General features: G+C 41.4%; 1 long non-coding RNA gene across 1 annotated transcript in view; it reads left to right on the top strand.

The window, feature by feature from the left end:
• The window catches only part of LOC129658932 (uncharacterized), a 52087-nt gene that overhangs the window by 12264 nt on the left and 13740 nt on the right, over positions 1 to 26083 (top strand). Inside the window, exon 2 of the long non-coding RNA XR_008717599.1 lies at positions 6703 to 6771. This is a non-coding gene — a long non-coding RNA (uncharacterized LOC129658932). The remainder of the gene's footprint in view (positions 1 to 6702; positions 6772 to 26083) is intronic.

The following is a 26083-nucleotide window of genomic DNA, read 5'->3' as shown; positions in this document are numbered from 1 at the left end:
GTAGGCAGCCATTTCCTCCTCCAGGGGATCTTCCCAACTGATGGATGGAATCCGTGGCTTTTGCGTCTCCTGCATAGGCAGGTGGATTCTTTACCATTGCACCACCTGGGAAGTCCCTAATCCTCTTATTAATACTATCTCTAGAGGTATTTCTGTTACTGCCATTTGATGGGTGCAGGAGTTTAGGCTCAGGGAGGCAAGACCACTTATAGGAAGGTCACACAGCCCCTTGTGACAGAGTCAGATACTCTGGGAAGTGGGTGTTTCTGATGCCTGTGATGGAGAAACAGGCAACAGATATTTATCTAGGCCTTTTAAATCACTGTGCTAAGCAGTGGATTAAGTCAGGGTGTCTCGGAGGAGTAGAGAGACCTGAGAATTGGTAGAAGAGGAAATTGAGATTTTGAAAGGGTGCTGTTTTCTTTGGAGAATAGCAGCCATGATATCTGTAGAGTGGAAGGCGAAAGGACTGATTTACTCCTTCTGATTGTGTCTGGACACTGGATAGGAGACAAATAATGTACCCAGTTTGAATGAGACTCCTCAAAGCAGGGATTGTGCCCTGGGGGAAAAGGTTGCAGTCTAGGTGATGAGTAGTCTGAGAAGATGGAGAATTTCTTTGATAAATAGGAGAGTGGAGGCTAGTATTGTTTGGTGGGATGGGGAGGAGCCGTATGGTGAGGAGGTTGGACATGTTGCTATAAATGGACCTCTAGTCCGGGGATCAAGTGGGGAATTGACTTGAGGAGTCGGGGGGTGGGCATAGGGGGCAGATCTGGGTTACCCAGAACTATCCTCGGAGGTAGATGTCAAGAGTAATGATGAGGTGAAGACTCTGGGTCAAGACTCTGAATTGATGGCAGTGGCCTTGCTGCAGGCTTTACACTTAAAAATCCACTTATAAATCCCTCTCAGCATCCCATCCCTCTCTAGTAATACTCTTAGAACTGACTGGTTCTCAGGCAGATGCTCCAGAGAAGGTGTGTCTTTCTCCTTCCTGCACCAGGGCCTGATGACAGACATCTGATCTTTGGTCAGCTTGCTGTGATAGGCCATTGAGGTGCTACTGGAGCCAAGTGCAAAGGATCTGATCTCAACAGTCCCGTCATTTCATAACAAATAGAAAGGGAAAAAGTGGAAACAGTGGCAGATTTTATTTCTTGGGCTCAAACTCACAGTGGACAGTGACTGCAACCATGAAATTAAAAGACTCGTGCTCCTTGGAAGAAAGCTATGACAAACCTAGACAATGTATTAAAAAGCAGAGAACATCTCTTTGCTGACAAAGGTCCGTCTAGTCAAAGCTGTGGTTTTTCCAGTAGTCATGCATGGGTGTGAGAGTTGGACCATGAAGAAGGCCGACCACCGAAGAATTGATGCTTTTGAACTGTGGTGTTGGAGAAGACTCTTGCGAGTTCCTTGAACACCTAGGGGATCAAACCAGTCAATCTCTAAAGGAAATCAACCCTGAATATTCATTGGAAGGACTGATGCTGAAGTTCCAATACTTTGGCCACCTGACTCATTTGAAAAGACCCTGATGCTGGGAAAGATTGAGGGCAGGAAGAAAAGGGATGACAGAGGATGAGATGGTTGGATGGCATCACCGACTCAATGGACATGAGTTTGAGCAAGCTCTGGGAGATAGTGAAAGACAGGGAAACCTGATGTTCTGCAGTCCCTGGGGTTGCAAAGAGTCAGACAGGACTTAGCGACTGAACAACAGCAATGAAGCTGCGAAGGGCAACTGCCAAATCATGTGAGGACCATTTATCAAACACTTGCCCTGTGCTGGACATTATGCTTTTCAGTCATTTCTCTTCACCTGTATACCTCACAACAATTTTTCAGTGTGAATATTTAAATTTCATTTAGCAGTTGGGATGCTTAGGATAAACGAGAGGAAAATTTGCTGGAGGTCCCAAAACCTATAAATAGCAGAGGTTGGGCTTAACTTTGTTTGTGTGATTCTAAAGACGGTGTTCTCTCTGATTGACTCTTGGGCTGTCACGTTTCAGGCTGGAGAAAAGGGTCTAAGCATGTGGTCTACACACCAGGCCTGGGAGCTCTTTGGTTGGAATGAGAGAATAGATCTTAGATCCTGCACTCCTTGAGGGTGATATTGTCCACTAGGAGGCGGCAAAATGCACCTATTACAGTGTTTTGTGGCCCTAACCAAGGGCAGGAGTAGGTGTGATTATTAACATTTCGTAGGGGAGGGAGAAAAAAAGAGGTCTAACAATGCTCCTTGGGGGTGGGGTAGGGAGTCCCTCAGTCGTTTGTCCAACTCTTTGTGACCCTATGGGCTGTGTACCCTGCTAGGCTTCTCTATCCATGGCATTTCCCAGGAAAGAACAGTGGAGTGGGTTGCTGTTTCCTCCTCTAGGGGATCTTCCCTACCCAGGGACTGAACCCATGTCTCCTACCTCACCTGGATTGGCAGGCAGGTTCTTTACCACTGAACCACCTGGGACCCCGTTTCTTTCCTCCTACCTCTGGGCTTTCTTTCAAGGTAGGAAGAAGTTCCCACTTTCATTCCCCACACTATGATCTCACATCCTCAGCTGCACTCTGTGAAGCTCAGGAGCATTGTGTGTCTTTTGGTTGTCTAGTAAGCGTTCCTCAAGGAGACTCCTGTCTTCCTTTCTTCCGAGGGGCTTTGGGCCCATGAACTGGCTTAAGTCTAGTAATTGGTTGAGGGTCCACAATTCTTTATTTCTGACTCAGGTATGACTTCTTTTTGCCACCACTACTTACTCTAATCAAGTTGGACATTAGAAGGGCCATCACCTATTTCAGTCCTACGGACATTACGATCAACTATCAAAAGTCAAAGGTCTCCATGGCTCAGACTCTTTTGATTTCTTTCGGTTCTTTGTCTACATCTTACTTGTCTTCTGTGATTTTGTTGTTGTTCAGTTGCTCAGTTGTGTCCGACTCTTTGCGACCGCATGGAGTGCAGCACACCAGGCTTCCTGGTGCTTCACCATCTCCCAGAGTTTGCTCAAACTCATGTCCATTGAGCTGGTGATGCCATCCAACCATCCCATCCTCTGTTGTCCCCTTCTCCTCCTGTCTCAATCTTTTCTAGCGTCAGGGTCTTTTCTAATGAGTCGCCTCTTCGCTTGAGGTGGCCAAAGTATTGGAGCTTCAGCTTCAGCGTCAGTCCTTCCAATGAATATTCAGGACTGATTTTCTTTAGAAATTGACTGGTTTGATCTCCTTGCTGTTCAAGGAACTCTCAAGAGTCTTCTCCAACACCACAGTTCAAAAGCATCAATTCTTCAGCACTCAGCCTTCTTTATGGTCCAACTCTCACATCCATACATGACTACTGGAAAAACCATAGCTTTGACTATATGGACCTTTGTTGGCAAAGTAATGTGTCTGCTTTTTAATATGCTGTCTAGGTTGGTCATAGCTTTTCTTCCAAGGAGCTAGTGTCTTTTAATTTCATGGCTGCAGTCACCATCTACAATGATTTTGGAGGCCAAGAAAATAAAGTCTGTCACTGTGTCCATTGCTTCCCCATCTATTTGCCATGAAGTGATGGGACCAGATGCCATGATCTTAGCTTTTTTAATGTTGAATTTTAAGCTGGCTTTTTCACTTTCCTTTTTTACTTTCATCAGGAGGCTCTTTAGTTCTTCTTCACTTTCTGCCATAAGGATGGTGTCATCTGCATATCTGAGGTTATTGATATTTCTCCTGGCATCTTGATTCCAGCTTGTGCTTCATCCAGCCTGGCATTTTGCATGATGTACTCTGCATATAAGTTAAATAAGCAGGGTGACAATATACAGCCTTGATGTACTCCTTTCCCAATTTGCAACCAATTTGTTGTTCCACGTCTGGTTCTAACTGTTACATCTGGACCTGTATACAGGTTTCTCAGGAGGCAGGTAAGGTCGTTTGGTATTCCCACTTCTTTAAGAACTTTCCATAGTTTGTTGTGATTCACACAGTGAAAGGCTTTAAGTTCAGTTCAGTCACTCAGTCATGTTTGACTCTTTGCAACCCCATGGACTGCAGCATGCCAGGCTTCCTTGTCCATCACCAATTCCCAGAGCCTACTCAAACTCATGTCCATCACATCGGTGATGCCATCCAACCATCTCATCCTCTGTCGTCCCCTTTTCCTCCTGCCTTCAATCTTTCCCAGCATCAGTGTCTTTTCTAGTGAGTCAGTTTTTCATATCAGGTGACCAAAATATTGGAACTTCAGCTTCAGCACCAGTCCTTCCAATGAATATTCAGGGTTGATTTCCTTTAGGATGAACTGGTTGGATCTCCTTATAGTCTAAGGCACTCTCAAGAGTCTTCTCCAACATCAGAGTTCAAAAGCATCAATTCTTCAGTGCTCATTTTTCTGTAGTCCAACTCTCACATCCATGCATGAGTACTGGGAAAAAAAAAAAAAGGTTATCCATACATAACTACTTTTGAGTAAAGTCAAAGGCTTTAGCGTAGTCGATGAAGCAGAAGTAGATGTTTTTCTGAAATTCTCTTGCTTTTTCTGTGATCCAACGGATGTTAGCAATTTCATCTCTGGTTCCTCTACCTTTTCTAAATCCAGCTTGAACATCTGGAAGTTCTTGGTTCACATACTGTTAAAGCCTAGCTTGGAGAATTTTGAGCATTACTTTGCTAGCATGTGAGATGAGTGCAACTGTGCGGTAGTTTTAACATTCTTTGACATTGTCTTTCTTTGGGATTGGGATGAAAACTGACCTTTTCCAGTCCTGTGGCCACTGCTGAGTTTTCCAAATTTGCTGACATATTGAGTGCAGCACTTTAACAACATTATCTTTTAAGATTTGAAATAAACAATGTGATTAAATGCTACCAGTTGGCTCCTACCACCCCAGAATCTTATTATCCTTGTTGAATTCAGGGACTCCAGTTTAATAGCAGCACTTCCCCGTCTCATTTCTAACCTTTAGAGAACAGCCACCATAGCACTCCTTATAGAAGCTGTAATTCCTTCCCCAGTGCCTTTCTCAAAGCCGTAGTGGAAGGAGTATCCTCTGAACCATTCTGGGGACATAGTTAGAGATATCGGAACAAGTAGTGCATAATAAATCCACTTAATTTTTTCCAAAGCCTTTGGATCCCTTGATCATTATACCAAGAAGCTTATGAAACTTCAAGTTCATTTACTGTAAAGTCCTTTTCACTCCAGGTTTAGGATCATTTGTAACTGCTCAAGCTAACACACTAATTTCAGAATCTCTGCTTAGTGCACTTAACTAATTTCAGTGGGTCCAACACTGCATTTCTTCTTCCGAGATCCAGTACAATTTAAAATCCATTCTCTTGCACATTACTGAGGTTCTTTCAGTATATACTGACAAAATATTGCAGCTCTTGAGGTGTGCATTGCCCTTCTTGTGAATCACACTTCATGGCTTACCTCCTGGGCCCTGCTGGGACTGGAGTCTGGATACTGGTCTAGAAGTAATGAGAGGCATGATCTTCAAAGAAGATCAACTGTTTGATGCTAGGTGACCACCTCACAGGAAGACATAGGTTCTTCTGATGTGGGATAACTGACGTCCTCAGACTGTGGTAGAAGGAAGGGCTGCTTCTACTGGCAAAGGAGGATCAGTAAGAATTTAGGGGTTCCAAGGTCCCCAGATTCATTGAAATCTGCTCCCATATTCCTGTCCCAAATTTTAAGTCATATTTCTTCTCAATCGATGTCCTAACCTTAACATAAGAAACCCTGCAAAGCTGAGAATTCAACTTGTGTTGTAATTCAGCCACCCACAGGATTAAATTTCATGTTTGGTTTTTGGAAACCTTGGTCTTATGGTCCAGGATATCCTTATCTTTCAGGACAGTTATAAATCCTTAAGTGCATCAGTTTTTTCCCCACACATTCTTCAGTGCACTTAGAAGCACTCATTGACTCACAAACATTTTTACTTTCACTAAAAATCTTCATTGGTAGCAATGAATTCACTCAAATCCTTGCCTTCTATTAGCAGTTGATTACACATGATCACTTTGATGTCTCCAGGTGATACTTCAAGTAATTCTTTTGCATATCATAAGCTACTACTGTCTCCTCTACTGTTGCCTGCCTAACTATATTAGGAAATCAGTTCCAGATAACCCAAAGCTAACTTAGAGAACCACCCTTAAGTTTCTGTTTCCTGGAATCACTTTTAGTATCAATTTCTGTATCAGTGAGGGTTCAATCAGGGAAACAACCACTGTGAATAGTATGAAATATGGGATCTATTATAAGATTTGAAAGTGAAAAAGTGAAAGTGTTAGTCACTCAGTTGTGTCTGACTCTGCGACCCCATGGACTGTAGCCCACCAGGCTCCGTTGTCCATAGGATTCTTCAGGCAAGAATACTGGAGTGGATAACCATTCCCTTCTCCAGGGGAATCTTCTGACCCAGGGATCAAACCCATGTCTCTTATGTCTCCTGCTTTGGGAGGTGATTCTTTACTACTACTGCCACCTGGGAAGCCGGACTTAGACCTTATGCAGTTGTGGTAAGAGACGGAGCACTTTCTGGAAAACTGGTGCCTTTGTGTCTGGTGGAGGCCTGAGGCCACTGAAATCAGTAGGTCCTGGAGTTGGGAACAAAAGCTGACTGTGAAGCAGGGGAGACTGGGAACAAACTGGGATCACATCTGTCTCTCAGTGCTTCCAACTTTATGATGCAGGTGACCTTCCTTCAGCAGGTCCAGGGCATGGAGAAGACAGAAGAGGACATAATGAAGGGAGCTGGAGGAGCTTCAGGCTCCAACAAGGTACACTGACAAGTCGTAGCAGCAAAGTGAACTGCCTCAGGGTACCCTATAGTTGCCTTAGACCTCAGTGATGCTGTTTTGCTTTGAAGGGTGAAATCTCATGCCATTTTCTCTTACATCAAAATAAACCCACAACCACACAGGGAAGAGAATTCTGGGAAATGCAGCTCTGATTTAGCTGAATTAACAAAGGAGTTAGCCACCATAGAAGGGGTTGAATTTGCGGTTGATTTTGAAAATAGAGCTAATAGCAGTTATTGATGGATTGTATTTGTTAGATGAGTGAGGGGATTATTTGCACATTTTTTGTTGGAACGGTTTTCTTTAACTCAAAATTTTGATTCCTTTTTTGGAGTAAAACAGGCTCTTTACTCTTTACAAGATTCTTTTCTGAAACTTATTTCAGTTGTTTATTTTTATTGACGTGTAGTTGACATACGACATTATAAAAATTACAGCTGTACAGTATAATAATTCACAAGAATTACTTTTTCTCTTGCATCCATAGTGGAAACTTCAGCAGCAGACATTAATTGCTCCCAGTTTGTCAAATAGATGCATCATTTTTTAGGCAATGTCTATTCTGTTAGTTATGCTCTCATTTTTAATCCAGATTATGTTCTCTGTCTTGCCATTATATAATGGCTTTGATAATTCACCTCTCATAGTTCTAGAAGCACTTGACTACTGTCCCAGTCAGTTGCCATTCTTCACATCACTCTTCAGGGCACTGTGGTTTCCTTATTAATTTAAGACGAATATTTGGCCCTGATCTGCAGGGATCAGACCACCCCCTTCTTGTTGAAGCTCTTTCCTCTGATGATTGCTGAGCCACCCTCTTTTCCTGATTTCCTTCTTGCTTTCTCAGCCTTTTTGTCAGTGCTCTTCCTTTGGTTTTTTCTCTAGCGTGGTATCACTAGGGTCCTCCTTTTTATTTTTCTCTCTTGCTCTGCAAGAAAAATTCCACTATTTCAGGAGCTGGTACCACTCGTCTGGTGACTTGCAATCTACATAACAATACTGGCTACATGTTGAGCCAGTATTGTTATGTATACTGTATACACAACAATATATACTGTATATATAATACTGTATATACACAATATACAGTATATATAATATATATACAGTATATAAATGTATATACTGTATGCATAACAATAGTATAGTTGGCATATACTGCTACCATATGCCATTCAAATTACTAATGTGTGTGTGTTAGTTGTTCAGTCGTGTCCAATTCTTTGTGACCCCTATGGACTGTAGCCCACTCTGTCCATGGAATTCTCCACGCAAGTACACTGGAGTGGGTAGCCATTTGCTTTTCCAGGGGATCTTCCCAACCCGGGGATCGAACCCGGGTCTCCTGCATTGTAGGTGGATTCTTTACTGTCTGATCCACCAGGGAAGCCTACAAGAGTTACTAATATATGTAGTCTTTAATTTAAAAAATTATGATCCTACAATCTCTGGTAAGAAACGTTTGATATGGGCATTATCCCAATTTTCCAATGAGGAAGCTAAGGCTCAGAAGTTTAAGATTTTGCTCAAGCCCGTAAATAAGTGGATTTGAACCAAGGGCTATCTGACTTACAAGTTACTGTCATAACAACTACCATTTATAGCTGCCTAAAGATCCAGCTCAGATCTCCTCATTATAAGACTTGAAAATCCAGTGGCATGCAGGAGAGCCATTGCTTAAATGTACCCTATTATTTCAAGCTTAATACATATAACTCCATTCAATCTCATGTGCCATTCCACCAATTCCAACCCCAACCCCATTCAAAAAGTACACACCTCTTCTGGTATTCCTTATTATTTTCCAGGTAAAAAAAATCTCAAAGATTTTGATTCGAAAGACCTCCATCTCCTGCACTACTGGCTTACCTAGTCCTCCAATGTTGAGGTCAGAGGCATCTCCCATCACTGTGGCTCCAATGCCATTTTCCACTTCCTTCCTGAACTCCTGGCACTGTTCTTGCCATTTCATAATTGGCTGTCTGTACTGCTGCCAAAAGGGCATCCCTGGTGGTTCAGTGGTAAAGAATCCACCTGTAATGCAGGTGACGTGGGTTCAATCCCTGGGTTGGGAAGAGTCCCTGGAGGAGGGAAAGGCAACCCAGTCCAGCATTCTTGCCTGGAGAATCCCATGGACAGAGGAGCCTGGCGGGCTACAGTCCATAAAGTTGCAAAGAGCTGGACACGACTGAAGCAACTGAACACACATGTACATGCGCTGCTGCCAAAATTATCTTCTGAAAAAAATCGATCTGGTCCTGTCAGTTTGCTTTAAAACTTCTTTTGATTCCATTTTGCCTGCAAAATAAATCTTAATCTCCTTGGTATGCCACACAAGGCCCTTGATGATTGGCCTAGCCTATCTTGCCATCAGCTATTTTTCACGCGTGTACAAGTGATTACTTTGCAGATGGATTATAGATGCCATAGAGACGCAGAAAATACAAACATTTCCCAACTTGACTGAATTCACTTTGAATTTTTATCATTTTGACTGTTTTTTCAATCAATGAATACTTTAAACACAACTATTATCAGGCAGAGATGTATTTTTATATTTGGTAGGGAAGATATTCTCATATTATAAATATTGGGAAACCAACTAGATAAATTCTCATGAAATATGTCTTCCAGGATTCAGAGTTTATTTCAAGAAACTCTTTTAGGCTAAGTTATTAGAAAGATATGGACTCTAAATTTCAAGGGTATACTTGGACTGAAAATTTTATTTTTCTGTGTATTGAAAGAGAGTAACTGGGAAAGATTATAAGTTAGGATGGTGAAGGAATACATGCCCTAAAGCCTATAAAAAGCAGGGAATGGTTTTTTTCTTCTCAATAATTCAAATAAAAAATTTTAAATGACCCTGCTCCAATAGGGGAATAAAGGCAGAGTTGGAAAAGGGCATGATTTAGTGAGAAATGTCACACTGTGGAACTCTGTCTTATATTACAACCTGTGATAAAAGGGAGGATAAAAGCTATTTTCCATCCTAATGAAGTCATAGTTCTTCAGCAATGCCCCCAAGACACTGTGTTGTGTGGTCAGTCTCCCACTGATGAAACCGTGTGGGGAGGGTGGCCTGGGGGTTCAAACAAGTTTGAGTTCCAGTCCTAAGCATGCTCTCTGACCTTGAACAAATCAAAGCCCCGAAATGCTCTTTTTTGTTCTTCAAATGGGAATGAAATACACAATGGCAAGGTTTCTGGGAACTAGGATTGATCTGCAGGGAATTATACAGGTCCATTTGTTTTCTTCAGTGCCATGCTTCTAGCTGTCTCCTGTGTTTAATGCTTCAACCTCTGGAAGTGTCCTTGGAGCTGCCTGTGTCCAGTTGATGAACAGATACGGAAATTCAAGAGAGGTCCTATAGGTTGTCTGCAGTGACATCAGAAAGGAGCTGCACGACGGGTCCCTACCCTGTATTTTTACCCGTTCATTGATTTCATTCCAAGTGATGAAGAAACCAGACGCCAGATGCAGCGGTGACACAGACATAATCCAACATCTGTAGGACAGATTAGACTAGAATAATACCAAGTGCTGCGGACCCAGAGGAAGGAGAGATGCATTTCTGCCTGGAGACGAAGTAGAGTGTGGGGGCGGTAATGGGGAGGGCAGTCCAGCAGTGCACCCTTCATTAATGCGACACAGATCTGCGGAGCAACAAATCTGCTCCAGTGAACTACTGCATCCTGCTACCACATCTGAGAACAGGAGAGAGAGCCTGCTAATAATGTCCAGTCACGGAGTGAGGACATATATAAGATGCAGGGGAAATGACAATGCTAGGCAATAATTTCCTCTAAAATAGATGTGAACAAAAGCAAAAGCAGCATTATGTATGGTGCAGAGAACCAGGCAATCTCTGAACAGCTGGGAGGGGCTTGTTGTTGTCTGTGGAAACCCGTCTTGTTTGGTCACGTTTCTTTTCCTATGGCCAGATGCATAGATGCAGCTTTACCCCTCACCCTCTCCCTTTTCCTCTGCTCCTTTCTTCTTTTCTGCACACAGCTCCCTCCTCCCCAGCCCCTTTTTTCTCTGGAGTGCTGGTCTGAGGGAGCGTCTACCTAGTGGCAGCAGAGGCTCCGCCTCTTTAAGGTCCGTCTGCCAGGATCTTGCAGGAATGGGGTAACTTGCAGTCAGCACTAAGGTATCCAGACAAGCAGAACCTGGAGCAGGAGTGGCGGGCAGAGAGCAGGCTGAGAACAGCTGAGGGCTGCCCTCAGGCCCCTTGGTACAAGCCCGCATCTATTTATGCATCACATCCTCTGTACAGCTTTGAGTTATCTATTAATGTAATCAGAGAGTAGGTCAGTGGTGTTCAAAGTCAGTTAGTCGTCAGAATCTGCAGCAGGGCTTTTAAAAGATGTAATCATCCGGGCCACACAGAGATCCATAGAAGTGGAACTCTTTGGTTGGAGATAAAGTGTGAGAACATTTTATAAAGCTGTATACAAATTACTTATAATGTAGATTTAGGGCTGAGAGTCACAGAAATTAATTCAGTTTTCTATGAAAAAACAGTTCTCATGAAATGTTATTTTTTGAGCTACCAAAAGGGGAAGCTGAAAAACCAGCTCCTTTCACATATGGAGTGAAGCTTACAGATAATAAATGGCTAGGAAAATTGAAATTTCAAAATATAACAAGCATAAGTAGTGGGTTTTATTTTTTAATATTTCCCCTCTTAAGTTTGTGCAAACTTATGGGAGTAGTTGGAAAGTCTTTTGCTTATGTTCTCTAGTCTGGAGGGTGGGCAGGCTATTCTGACCCAGGTGTAAAATGTCTTTAAAAAAATAATTGTGGTGGTGCCTGGATGTTAAATATTAACTTTTGCCCAATAATGATAATAATGTGTGCTAAGTCACTTCAGTCATGTCCCACTCTTTGTGACCCTATGGACTGCAGCCTGCCAGGTTCCTCTCTCTGTGGGATTCTCCGGGCAAGAATACTGGAGCGGGTTGCCAGGCCCTCCTCTAGGAGATCTTCCGGACCCAGGGATCGAACCCATATCTTATGTCTTCTGCATTGGCAGCCGAGTTCTTTACCACTAGCGCCACCTGGGAAGCCCCAGTGGTGGTGATAATGGCTGACATTTGAAAAGCTCTTGCTGTGTCAGATGTCCTGCTAGATCTCACTAATTCTTTGATCACCTCTAAACCTACAGCAGTCCTGGAAGGTTGTTAGGTGGCTTCCGCCTGACAGGTGAAGGAACCAAGAAAGGTTTACTGTCACCTGGTTTGTAAGTGATAAAGTCAGGATTCCAAAATGTGCATCTCTGATTCCAGAGTCAAGAATCTCAAAGCGAGAACTTGTGAGAGAACAAAGCTGGGTGCAGAAGGCTGGCCAAACAGGAGACAAAAGTAAGAATCCTTGTGTATGTAGACCAAAGATGTCTGGTACTAAGGAGACCAGAACAGGGACAGGAGGTGGATGGGATGATGGCCAAGACAAGATATGAGTGTTCTTGCCCATTTACCTGTTCTAGATTAAGACTCCTCTCCCCCTCTTTAAAAAAAAAATTATTTATTTTTCCCTGGGTCTTCAGTGCTACATGGACTTTTTTCTAGTTGTGATGAGAGGGGGCTACTCTGTAGTTGCAGTACATGGGCTTCTGTTGTTGCAGAACACGGATTCTAAGGTACTCTGGCTTCAGTAGTTGAGGCTCCTGGGCTCTAGAGCACAGGCTCAGTAGTTGTGGCGCACAGGCTTAGCTGCTCCTCAGCATGCGGCATCTTCCTGGACTAGGGATCGAACCTGTGTCTCCTGCATTGGCAGTCATTTACCACTGAGCCATCAGGGAAGCGCTAGACACCTCTCACCTTAGCAGAATCAGTTGGCCTGGAGGTGAACCTTGACCTGTGCTCCAGTGAGCACACCCAGGTGTGGAGGAGTTGAGCCCAACAGTACAGCATTCCACTGAGATGCCAGTGATCCACCACTTGTGGGAGGAAGCAGATGGACTTTCTGACTTTCTTTGGTCCACCAGTAGAGTTCTCAAAAATCCTCCTGGAGCTCCTGAGCTTGCTAAATGACCACCTTTCCTGCATTCGATTTTTTTTTTTTTTTTTTTTTTGAGCACCTGCGTATGGCTGGAAGTTTGCTAAGCACTGGATTGTGTCAGTGGTTCCAGGAGGAAAGGGGTGATAAGAGATGGCAGAGAGAAAATGTAGTTCGGGGTTAGAGGCTGTTCTGTGTGAGGGAAGGCGGAGATTGGCTCTAGGCATGTTCCAGGGGGGCTGGATAGGTAGCCAAGCTATGTAGTCAGCTACCTGTGTAAAGAGAATGTAGAAGAGAACCTGGCTGCAGTTGGGCACTAGAGAGAGAGATAATGGTAGGGATATACTTGGCAGCTAGAAGTAGAATCCTGGACTTGGTTAGGTCGAGTTCAACTAGGTTGAATGTGACTGAAGAGTTGGCTAAAATCAAGGCCACAGTCATGTTTTCCTGGGGCCTTTGATACTGAGGATGGTGGAACATCATGTATCAGTCAGGGAAATAGAACCAATAGATTTGTGTATTTATTGTAAAGAGATTTATCTTAAAGTATTGGCTCATGCAATTATGTGGGAGAATGACAAGTCTAAAATTGACAGGGCAGGCTAATATGCTAGAAACTCAGGCAAGATTTCTATCTCGAATCTTGAGGCAAAAGTCTCCAGAAATCTGTTTTTGCTTCTAAGGCCTTCAACTAATTGGACAAGGCCCACCTATTAATACATCATCAAAAGTAATGTGCTTTACTTAGTCAACTGATTGTAGAAATTAGTTACACCTACAAAACTGCTTCACATCAAATCTCTAGACTGTTTGATCAAATGACTGGGTGTTATGGTTTAGCCAAGTTGACAAATAAAATTTAACCACCACAGCGCCCTTAGGCTGCCTGCTGATAGGAGTCAAGGGGTATTGTTGAGAGGAGACTCTATGGCTGTGGTGTCATGGTAGCCCTATAAAGTGGATTTGCAGCCATACATGGACAGCAGTGGTCTTTTCAGGGTGGCAGGAACTAGTGGCCTGCTTTTGTTTGCCGGCTGTATAAACTTTTCCTCAAGAAGCCCTCTAGGCCCTTCTGATCTCAGAACTCCCCCAGAAGCCAGTGCGGTTGCCAAGGAGCAGTATCATTTTTCTGCTGCCTGTTGCGGCCAAGTTTTCAGATCGGAGGATTTCCTGGGCTGGGCAGTTCCTAGATGGGATTTCTGCTAGGCCTATTTGAATGCTGGGAATATAACAAAGGGTGAAATTAAACTACCCAAAGGCCATCAACTGGCCTAAATCAGTGCTGAACTTTAGAATCATTTGGGGATCTTTGTCTAGGGCAGGATATCGATGGTTTAAAAATTCCCCCCGTTGATTCTAATATACAGCCAGAGTTGAGAATCCTAGCTATCTTAGATTGGTTATCCTAGAAGCAGACCTCAGACCTCATTTGCCGTTTATTTATAAAGGATGTGTTCCAAAGAGAAACCAAGAAGACAGTGGGGAGGCAGGACAGGGAAGGAAAAGAAGCCAGGCAAAGATGCTATTTCAGGGTAATTATCAGTCTCCTCCTGATCCCACAGGAAGTTCTGGAACATAATTATACCCACAGTTTGTCCACCAGTGAGGAAAATGATCAGGATTCCCCTACTTCTTCTTCAGTCAGTTGTTATCTTCAGGGTTTCCAGGAATAAATATAACTCCCCCCCACCACCCTGCCCAGCTACTTCCTATGCTCTGCACAGGCGAGGTTGTTCTGGTGCCGAAATCAAGCCTCTGGAGAAGGTGACAGGTACCTGCTGTTAGCGGCAAGACCCTCAAAAATTGGGGGATTAGAATATAGAGCTGCTAGAAGAGACCCCAAGGGGATTTTAATGAGAGCATTAAGAGTTTCCATACACTAAAAGAGTGGTTATTATTACTATTTCTGGGTCTGCCATAGTTGCTACGGGTCTGCATGAGGTAGTCAGGGGAGCCTATTATAAAGTTTCTTCTTCAAGGACTCAAAGGCAGCACTGATTGTTGATTATACTTAGCGAATGTCCAGACCTATGAAGGGTGTGCGATTTTGCCCCTACTTGCAAACTAACAAGTTCACCAGACAATTTCATGGATGCTGGCAGAAGATATGATTCCTCTGGATCAGAGACAAAGGATTTAATTACGGTACTAGCAGTAGTCAACTCTCAGCATTTTTTTGCAGCAGTTCCCTAAACCCAAATTCCCACAGGGTAGTGAAGAGGGCTAGGTGACAGCTACGCATGCATAGAGCAAGTCGTGTTACAGACAGGAGCCACGGGCTTAGAGAACCTGAGTCTTTCATAGTGGGAAGGAACTTAGCAAGCAAAACCTCCCTTTGCTCTAGAGGGAGGAACAATCTTTCTTTCCCAAGTCTGTTCACTACACAAGTGTTTTTGAAGATAGCTAATGCAAAGGCAGTCAGTGAATCTGTTTGCAAGACCTGCAGAAAGTGAGAGACATTGAGATAACCATCTCCGACAACAGTAGGCACAAGGGCAGGGGGATGTTTGGTGTCTGCTTTCTTTCTTCTTGGCTCTGACATGTATTTTTGGAGAAAATCCTTTCCCTGATACACATGTGTGGGGTTTTTGTTTGTTTGTTTCTCTTCTGATGGCCTTGATAACTTTAGCAACTCTCAAAAGCTTTTTATTTACTTTATCCTTATTTAGCTTTGTGGTTATTCCAAATATTATCACTTTACCATACTATGCCAGGAAACTTACTTGACCTCTTGACCTGGGTTCTGTATCTGAGGACTAAGTAAGGTTGTCTAAATAGGCTCTAAGGATCTTTCCAGACACAGGATGAAGACATATATGAGATATTTGGGAGCATGGTAATTTTAGCAACAGGGAAAGAAAAGAAGACATTAATATCTACAAGAACAACTTAATTTCATTTAAAGTCATAATGTTGTACAATGGACCAGTTATTTGTGTCATAGAGGAAAAAATTAGACTCAGAGCTCTAAGTCACTTGTTCAAGGTCATGGAGCTACCAACAGTGTTGCCAGGATTTGAAGCTAAATCCGTTTAAATCCAGAATCTACTTCTAGTCACCACTTTCTGATTCTAGAGCCAGACATCCTGGAATGCAAAGTCAAGTGGGCCTTAGTAAGCATCACTATGAACAAAGCTAGTGGAGGTGATGGAATTCCAGTTGAGCTATTTCAAAAGATGATGCTGTGAAAGTGCTGCACTCAATATGCCAGCAAATGTGGAAAACTCAGCAGTGGCCACAGAACTGGAAAAGGTCAGTTTTCATTCCAATCCCAAAGAAAGGCAATGCCAAAGAATGTTCAAACTACCGCACAATTGCACTCATCTCACACACTAGCAAAGTAATGCTCAAAATTCTCCAAGCCAGGCTTCAACAGTATGTGAACCGTGAACTTACAGATGTTCAAGCTGGATTTAGAAAAGGCAGAGGAACTAGAGATCAAAGTGTCAACATCCATTGAATTGTCAAAAAAGCAAGAGAGTTCCAGAAAAACATCTACTTCTGCCTTATTGACTACTCTAAAGCCTTTGACTGGGTGAATCACAGCAAACTATGGAAAATTCTTCAAGAGATGGGAATACCAAACCACCTGACCTACCTCCTGAGAAATCTGTATGCAGGTCAGGAAGCAACAGTTAGAACTGAACATGGAACAGAAGTCTGATTCCAAATAGGAAAAGGAGTATGTCAAGGAGTATGTTCCCCTGCTTATTTAATTTATATGCAGAGTACATCATGTAAAATGCTGGGCTGGATGAAGCACAAACTGGAATCAAGATTGCCGGGAGATATATCAATAACCTCAGATATGCAGATGACACTACCATTATGGCAGAAAGTGAAGAAGAAATAAAGAGCATCTTAATGAACGTGAAAGAGGAGAGTGAAAAAGTTGGCTTAGAACTCAACATTCAGAAAGCTAAGATCATGGCATCCAGCCCCATCACTTCATGGCAAATAGATGGGGAAACAATGAAAACAGTGAAAGACTTTATTTTTGGGGCTCCAAAATCACTGCAGAGGGTGACTGCAGCCATGAAATTAAAAGATGCTTGCTCCTTGGAAGAAAAGCTATGACCAACGTAGACAGCAGATTAAAAAGCAGAGACATTACCTTGCCAACAAAGTCCATCTCGTCAAAGCTATGGTTTTTCCAATAGTCATGTATGGATGTGAGAGTTGGACTGTGAGGAAAACTGAGCACCAAAGAATTGATGCTTTTGAACTGTGGTGTTGGAGAAGACTCTTGAGAGTCCCTTGGACTGCAAGGAGATCCAACTGGTCCATCCTAAAGGAAATCAGTCCTGAATATTCATTGGAAGGACTGATGCTGAAGCTGAAACTGAAACTCCAATACTTTGGCCACCTGATGGGAAGAACTGACTCATTTGAAAAGACCCTGATGCTGGGAAAGATTGAAGGTGGGAGGAGAAGGGGATGACAGATGATGAGATGGTTGGATGGCCTCACTGACTCAATGGACATGAGTTTGAGCGAGCTCTAGGAGTTGGTGATGGCCAGGGAAGCCTGGCCTGCTGCAGTCCATGGGGTCGCAAAGAGTCGGACACAACTGGTGACTGAACTGAAGGAGAGATCCTTCCATACAGGATGGCATCCTGATGATACTGAAGAGCTAGTGACTTCGTGAGGAGGATAACAGTTTTCATCTTTACTTTTTATGACAGGATATTATGGAAGCTTAAATTGTCTATACTATAATTGATATGCCTTTACTCCAGTTCCCTTATCAAAGCCTACCTAGGGAGCCAGGCTTGTTTTAATTGAATTATTGAAAATAAAGTACAATATCTGATCTATTTATATAAGCCCTAGACTAATCTCCTTTCCACCACCCATTGTCACCCACACTATAAACACACACTGCTGCTGCTGCTGCTGCTAAGTTGCTTCAGTCATGTTCGACTCTGTGCGACCCCATAGACGGCAGCCCACCAGGCTCCCCTGTCCCTGGGATTCTCCAGGCAAGAACACTGGAGTGGGTTTTCATTTCCTTCTCCAGTGCATGAAAAGGAAAAGTGAAAGTGAATATGCTCACACAAATACAAAACCAAATTTATTTTTTAGCCCATATATACCATTGTTCTCAAAGACCACATCCTTGGAACGCCCCTGCCCTTGAAAGTTGAATAAGTGATGAAAGTTGAAAAATGACTTAAAAAAACAAGATATATTGACTCTCAACTTTTCAAGTATGATATTTTTTTTAAATATAAGAAAATTACAACTCCACATGATGACAGTTATATGATTTTGTATTCCATTGATTGAAAAATACATGAATAAAACCAATATGAGTTCAGTAAAGCTTTGAAATGAGATTTTATTTTCTTCATATCAACAGCATCTATATCCATCTGAAAAATAATCACTCATATATGTGTGAGAAATAGCTAACTTCCAGGGAGGTTGGACCAGTTGTTAAGGGCCTTGGGGATATAACAACAAGATTTGGAATTTATTCTCCAGACAAAATGGAGTCAAAGAGGTTTCAAAGCAAAGTGGCAGAGTTCAATTGTTTTTTTTCTGAAAGATAATTTTGGGAGCAGTGCAGAGAGCCAAATGGCATATGGGAAAACTAGTGGCAGAAGGTTGGTTAGGAGATAGAATACACCAGGAGCCACAGTGATACATGGGTACTCTGACCTGGGCACCAGAGGACTTGGGGGCCAGCTATGTGTGGCATATGCCAGAGAGGGCATGTGGCTGCGTGCATGCTAAGTTGCTCAGTCGTGTCTGACTCTGCAACCTCATGGACTGTAGCTCACCAGGCTACTCTGTCCATGGGATTTTCCAGGCAAAGATACTGGAGTGGGTCACTGTGCCCTCCTCCAGGGAATCTTCCCCCCCCAGGGATCGAACCTGTGTCTCTTATGTCTCCTGCATTGGCAGGCAGGTTCTTTCTTTACCACTAGCACCACCTGGGAAGCCCAGAGGGCATGGCTGAGAGTATTTGTAAACTTGGAAGCTGTGTTAGAGGGTGAGTCCATGAGTGAGACTTGTTCCATTTGAGGGGAACCATCCCACCTGCTCCCCTTCCCTCATCTTCTCATGTGGTTGGTACCACTTCCTGCCTAGCTTACCCTGTGAATGCATCATCCCTGCAGATGCAGCATCATCTCCACCTTCTCATTGTTCCCTGCTTCCCAACAGTTCACACTCTAGCTCTCCTTCCCACTGCTTCCAGAGATATTTATCTTAAAACACAATGCATCTATGAAGGACTGTGTTATACTTCTGCTATGAACTTGTATAGGATGCACGTGAGACCAAGAGGTACTGCCCTAATTTGTCTAAAATGACAGAAAATAAATATGGCAATATACTACTGTATCTGGAAATTAGAAAGTATCTTCTTGAATAGTGCATCCTGTTTTGTTTTTTTTTAACCCGTCAAATGGGTTGAAAGCAATGAGTACACTGAGGAGTTGAGAGGCAACCGACAGAGTGGAAAATTAAGGATCAGAAGTTTACATTTGCAAACCTGCATTTCAAATACTAAAAAAAGAAATTCTGTTAGACCCTAGATTGAAAAGGTGAGAAAAAAAAAAATGACTATCATTTGTGAGTTCTTGCCATGGACACTACCTGGGCAGGTCTGCCTTCTCCTTGAGGCACAGTGCTAAGAACCCACAATGAAAATGTTTTCGTTTCTTTTAAAGTCAGGAAAAAGTGAACACTGAGTTCAAAGAAAATATTTTTTTTTAAATGCTTTTCTGATTTTCAGTTCAACTTCTTAACTGAGGTATCCTAGGTCTTCTGGAGAGATGCTCTATTTTTTTTGGCAATTGATTTATAATGTTGTGTTAGGTTCAGGTGTACCAAAGAAAATATTTTAACATGTAGTATTAATAGACTTGTCTGTACATCAACACAATTGGAAAATATAAATGTCAATATTTTTATAAAGGTAAGGATCCATGAAGGCAAAAGTGCTTCAGTTCAGTTCAGTCCAGTTCAGTTGCTCAGTCGTGTTCAACTCTTTGCGACCGCATGGATTGCAGCACGCTAGGCCTCCCTGTCCATCAGCAACTCCCAGAGTTTACTCAAATTCATGTCCATTGAGTTGGTGATGCCATCCAACCATCTCATCCTCTGTTGTCCCCTTCTCCTCCTGCCTTCAATTTTTCCCAGAATCAAGGTCTTTTCCAATGGGTCAGTTCTTCGTGTCAGGTGGCCAAAGTATTGGAGTTTCAGCTTCAACATCAGTCCTTCCAATGAACACTCATCCTAAAGGATCTCCTTTAGGATGGACTGGTTGGATCTCCTTGCAGTCCAAGGGACTCTTAGAGCATTTGAAAATCTTTATATGGACCCATATCTGGAGGCTCAGACCTGCCCTGGGAATCTAGTTCATTGTTTTCTAATCTGTGAATCATGGGCTCATGATTATTGCTCTTGTAGTATTGTTTGTAGACTGAGTAATAATCTCTGAAAAGCAATTGTATACCTTTATGTTGAGTATGATAGGAATTTAAAATATTTCTAACATTATTCTTTCATATATATTCTCAGCAATGATTACCAAGAAAATAGCTGCTATGATTTGTATCTGGAAAGAGTCCTTATAATTTTGTGCTGTTAGAAAATTGATCCATAAACTGGAATGACTGAGAAGTACTGATACAATAGATGAGAGAGTCAGTTCCTAGGCATATTGATAAGAAGTCCGGGGGTCCACAAGGAGAGAGGGGTCTGGAATTCTCAAGCAGGGGAAAGGACAAACTTTTTTTCCGTCTACATTCCTTAGGATTATATAACAATAATGTATCCTGCTTGAGGACAGTTTCTGAAAAAAACTTTCTGGTTAATCCTGTAATCTTAAAATGTAAATTATGGGAGTGGGTCTAGTAAGGTCTTTACAACCTCCAGACATTCTTTTGATTCACTGTAATAAGTAATTAAAAAGTATATAACTCCATTGCTAACACTAGTGAGGGGGCACTCTTTCTGCCCCCTTCTGATGTCTATGTCAGAAGCTTTCTCTCTCTCTTTTATACTTTAATAAAACTTTATTACACAAAAGCTCTGAGCGATCAAGCCTTGTCTCTGGCCCCAGATTGAATTCTTCTCCTCCGGAGGCCAAGAATCCCAGCGTCTTTTGTGGTTCAGCAACAACCTTTCATAGAGCTGTAGCAACTTTATCAGCATTTTTAAAAAATCTTAATTATTATACCTAACACTCTCTGGGCTGGGCCAGGGTGCATTTGTTTAGACAAACAACAAGTACCACACAGTAAATCTGAAAGAGGATGACTAGCCCTGGCCTTTACTTGAAAGGTAAGGATTCTTCTCTGAGTCTTCCATGGCTCAGTTAAAGTATCAAAAGATATTAAAAAATTCTTCCAGCTGTATCACCAAATTGTAAATGGAGTTGAGTTTGGAAAAGATAGGCATGTATAATTTTCTTTTGTTTTTAATTTTTAAAAGACAGAGTATTTATTGTTTTTATACTAAAGCCATCCGTCTTTGATTAGTACCTCTAAGTTATCAGTGATGTAGGTAATATACCAGTCTTCCATCATCATAGAAGGTTCTTGTGGTAGAAGGAGAATGGCTCCAGATTTGGACAAAACTAAATTGAACTTTCTCTGGTTTGATGTCCTTGCAAGACTACTTAATTTCTGTCGAACATCAGTTGTTTTTCTCTGCCTATAAAAGGGGATAGAGTATTTTTCCCCAGACATTTCTCATTCTTATTGAGCCATCTTTTGGGTTCACTATCCTCTTGTTATATCAAACACCAGATTGAGAGGTGAGAGAGTAAGTACAATTTTGTCCAGAAAGCAGCATAGCATTAAAAAAATTTTTTTTCTTTTTTTAGTTAAAGTACAGTTGATTTACGATGTGGTGTGAGTTTCTGGTGAACAGCAAAGTGATTCAGTTTATATATATGTATTTTTATATTCTTTCCCATTATGGTTTACTATAGGATATTAAATATAGTTCCCTGTGATACACAGTAGGACCTTGTTGTTTATCTATTTTATATATATTAGTTTGTGTCTGCTAATCCCAAGCTCCTAATTTATACTTCCCACACTCTTCCCCTTTGGTAACCATAACTATGTCTTATGTCTGTCAGTCTGTTTCTGTTTGGTAAATAAGTTCATTTGTATAATATTTTAGATTCCACATATAAGTGATGTCATGATGTTTGTATTTCTCTGACTTACTTTACTTAGGATGATAATCTGAAGTCTATCCATGTTTCTTCAAATGGCATTACTTCATTTTTTTTTTAAGGCTGAGTGGTATTCCACTGTATGTATATACATGTATATGTATCCATTCTTTATCCCATTCATCTATTGATAGACTGTTTCTGTATCTTGGCTATTGAAAATAGTGCCACTTTGAACATTGAGGTGTATGTATCTTTTTGAAGTAGAGCTCTTGCCCCTTATGGATATATGTCCTGGAGTTGGATTGCTGATTGATGGCTCTATTTCTAGTTCTTTTAAACTAGAATTAAAAATTTTTTTTTTAATTTTTAAAATTTAAAAATTTAAGTTTTTAAATCACACCACACCAGAAACTCACAACACATCGTAAATCAACTGTACTTTAACTAAAAGTACAGTTAAAATTTTAAAATTTAGAATTTAAAATTTAGAATTTTAAAATTTTTTTTAAATTTAAAAAAATTAAAAAAAAATTTTTATTGAAGTATCATTGATTTATAGTGCTGTGTTTAATTTCTGCTGTACAGCAAAGTGACTCAGTTGTACATATATGTATGTTATTTTTCATATTCTTTTCCATTATGGTTTGTCACAGGATATGGAATACAATTCCCTGTGCTATACAGTAGAACCTTGTTTTTTATCCATTCTAGTGAATATATGTGATAATTTGTATCTGCTAATTCCAAACTCCCAGTCCATCCATCTCCCATGTTCTCTCCTCTTGGCAACCACAAGGCTTAGTGATCTATATCTGAGACTCTGTGTCTGTTTCATAGATAGGTTGATTTGTGCTGGGGTTTTTTTTTTTTTTTTTGGCTGTATTTTAGATTACATATATAAGTGATATCATATAGTATTGTCTTTTGCTCTCTGACTTACTTCCCTTAGTATAATCATCTCTAGGTCCATCCATGTTGCTGCAAATGGCATTATTTCATTCTTTTTAATGACTGAGTAATATTCCATTGTTTATGTGCACCATATGTTTATTCATCTGTTGATGGACATTTTAGGTTGTTTAATGTCTTGGCTATTGTAAATAATGCTGCTATGAGCATAGGGGTACATATATCTTTTCAAATTAAGTTTTGTCTGGATATATACCCAGGAGTAGATTGTTAGGTCATATGGCAGCTCTACTTTTAATTTTTTGAGGAACCTGCATACTGTTTTCCATAGTGGTTGCACCAATTTGCACTCCCACCAATACTATAGGAGGGTTCCCTTTTGTCTGCACCCTCCAGCATTTATTATTTTTAGACTTTTTAAGATGCCCATTATGCCTGTGTAAAGTGGTATCTCATTTTGATTTGCATTTCTCTAATAATTAGCAATGTTGAGCATCTTTTCATGCCTATTGGTCATCTGTATGTCTTCTTTGGAGAAATGTCTATTTAGGTCTTCTGCCAATTTTTGTATTGGGTTTTTTTTTCTTGTTGTTGTTGAATTGTAGGAGCTGTTAATATATTTTGGAAATTAAGCCCTTGCGAGTCACATCATTTGCAAATAATTTATCTCAGTCTGTAAGCTGTCTTTTTGTTTTGTTTATGATTTCCTTTGCTGTACAAAGACTTGTAAGTTTGCTTAGGTTCCATTTGTTTGTTTTTATCTCTATTGCCTTGGGAGACTGATCTAAGAAAGCATTGGTACAATTTATGTCAGAGAATGTTTTGTCTATATTTTCTTCTAGGAGTTTTATGGTATCATGTTTATATTTAAGTCTTTAAGCCATTTTGAGTTTATTGTTTGTATGGTCTGAGGGAGTGTTCTAACTTCATTAATTTACATGCAGCTGTCTACTTTCCCAGCACCATGTACTGAACAGACTGTCTTTTCCCCATTGTATATTCTTCCCTCTTTTATCAAAGATTAATTGTCTGTAGGTGTGTGTGTTTACTTCTGGGTTCTCTATTCTGTTCCTTTAATCTGTAGAGCATAACATTTTTTTTTAACATTTATTTTATTTATTGATTTAGTTTTGGCTGTGCTGGGTCTTTATTGCTGCAGGGGCTTTTCTCTAGTTGTGGCGAGTGAGGGCTACTCTCTAGCTGTGGTGCATGGGCTTCTCATTGTGGTGGCTTCTCTTGTTGCAGAGGACAGGCTCTAGGGTGCTTGAGCTTCAGTAGTTGTGGCACATGGGCTCAGTAGTTGCGATTCCCAGTCTTAGAGCATAAGTTCAATAGTTGTGGTGCATGGGCCCAGTTGCTCCTCAGCATGCAGGATCCTCCTGAATCAGAGACTGAACCCATGTTCTCTGCAGTGGCCAGTGGATTCTTTACCACTCAGCCAGCAGGGAAGCTCTGAGCATAACGTTTTCAGTTTCAACTCTATAGAAAATGTACTCATTTTATTTGTAAAATAAATATTGATTCTTTTAAAAAATATCATTATATTACAGTCATAATAGCCAAATTAATTGATCAAATATCCCATACTTCATACTGCTATAATATTTTATATTTTCTTTCCCACAGTTATTATTTTTTAATTTAAATTATTTTTATTATTTTTCTTTACAATGTTTTGCAACCCCCACACATATTGATTCTAAAATATTTCCCTCACTCCAAAGTTAGACCCCTTACCCTTTAAGCAGTTTCTTCCCACTCCTCTCCTGAATATCTGGCCATCACTCTTCTGCATTCTAAGTGAATTTGTCTATTTAGAATATTTTATATAATTGGAATGATATAGTATGTGACCTTTGTCTGGCTTCTTTCACTTATGCATAGTGCATCTGAGGTTCATTCATGTTGTAATGTGTATCAGTACTTCATTCCACTTTATACCTAAATTTGTACCTATATTCTGTTGTATGTATATACCACAGTTTGTTTATTCATTCACCCATTGAAGGACATTTGATCTGTTTTCACATTTTGGCTTCCGTGAACAATGTTGCTATGAATATTCTTGTATATGTACTTCTTTGAGTACCTGTTTTCAGTTTGGGGGAATACATAGCCGGGTCAGACGGTAACCCGATAATTAACTTTTTGAAGAACTACCAAAATGTTTTCCACTGTGGCTGAGCCATTTTACATTCCCACCAAATGTCTGAGGGTTCCAATTTTTCTAGATCCTTGCCTTAATATAAATATTGACTTCGTAAGGTTGTTGAGTGGCTTAAAGGAGATGGGAGTTTCAAAAGGGAGAGCAGGGAGCAGCCATCCCTCCTGCTCCCTCTCATCACACACAGTGCCCATATCTGTCAAGGGCACACTTGGCCTTGCAGAGTTCACAGCCCCACTGCTCTTCCTCACATAGGTGCCAAGGTGAATGCTTGGTTGTGGGCTGGGATTGGACAGAGTTGGAGGAGGGGTGGCAGGACAAAGGGCTTCCCTGTGATGACATTTCTCTGTCCACATTCATCACAGCTCCCTCTCGGTCTCCCTGTCCAGGCACTCTCTCTCTTGCTACTTGGTCTCCATTCAGAAGGCATTTGTTTTTCTTATAAGCAATTATAGTTAATATTTCTGGAGGGGGAAATGGCAACCCACTCCAATATTCTTGCCAGGATAATCACATGGACAGAGGAATCTGGTGGGCTGCAGTCCATGAGGTCTCAAAGAGTCAGACATGACCTAAGTGACTGAGCACCCATGCATGCATAGCTAATATTTTCCAAGTTTAGTATACAAAGAATGTTGTAATAAAACATATGAAAACAGAAAGGAAAAAATGTGCAGAATTCCACCATATTGAGCAACAGCTGTCATTTTTGTAGTGCTTTGCAAGTTCTTATTCCTAAATGTTCTGAACACAGATCGATTATTCTCACTTCAATACCCATATGTGTCAGGAGAGAAAATTTGAAATTACCCATGTCTGGGCTCCTCTCTAGAACTCTGGATTCATTGTTTGAGGTTAAGATCCCAGCATCTACTGTTCTAGGGGCTTCCCTAGTGGCTCAGATGGTAAAGCATCTGCCTGCAATGCAGAAGACCAGAGTTCGATCCCTGGGTTGGGAAGATCCCCTGGAGAAGGAAATGGCAACCCACTCCAGTGCCCTTGCCTGGAAAATCCCATGGACAGAGGAGCCTGGTGGGCTACATTCTATGGGGTAGCAAAGAGTCGGATAC

This window comes from Bubalus kerabau, chromosome 8 (assembly GCF_029407905.1).
Source record: "Bubalus kerabau isolate K-KA32 ecotype Philippines breed swamp buffalo chromosome 8, PCC_UOA_SB_1v2, whole genome shotgun sequence".
NCBI classification, from domain to species: domain Eukaryota; kingdom Metazoa; phylum Chordata; class Mammalia; order Artiodactyla; family Bovidae; genus Bubalus; species Bubalus kerabau.
Note: the sequence above shows the minus strand (reverse complement) of the source record. Positions and strands in the feature narration are given on the sequence as shown.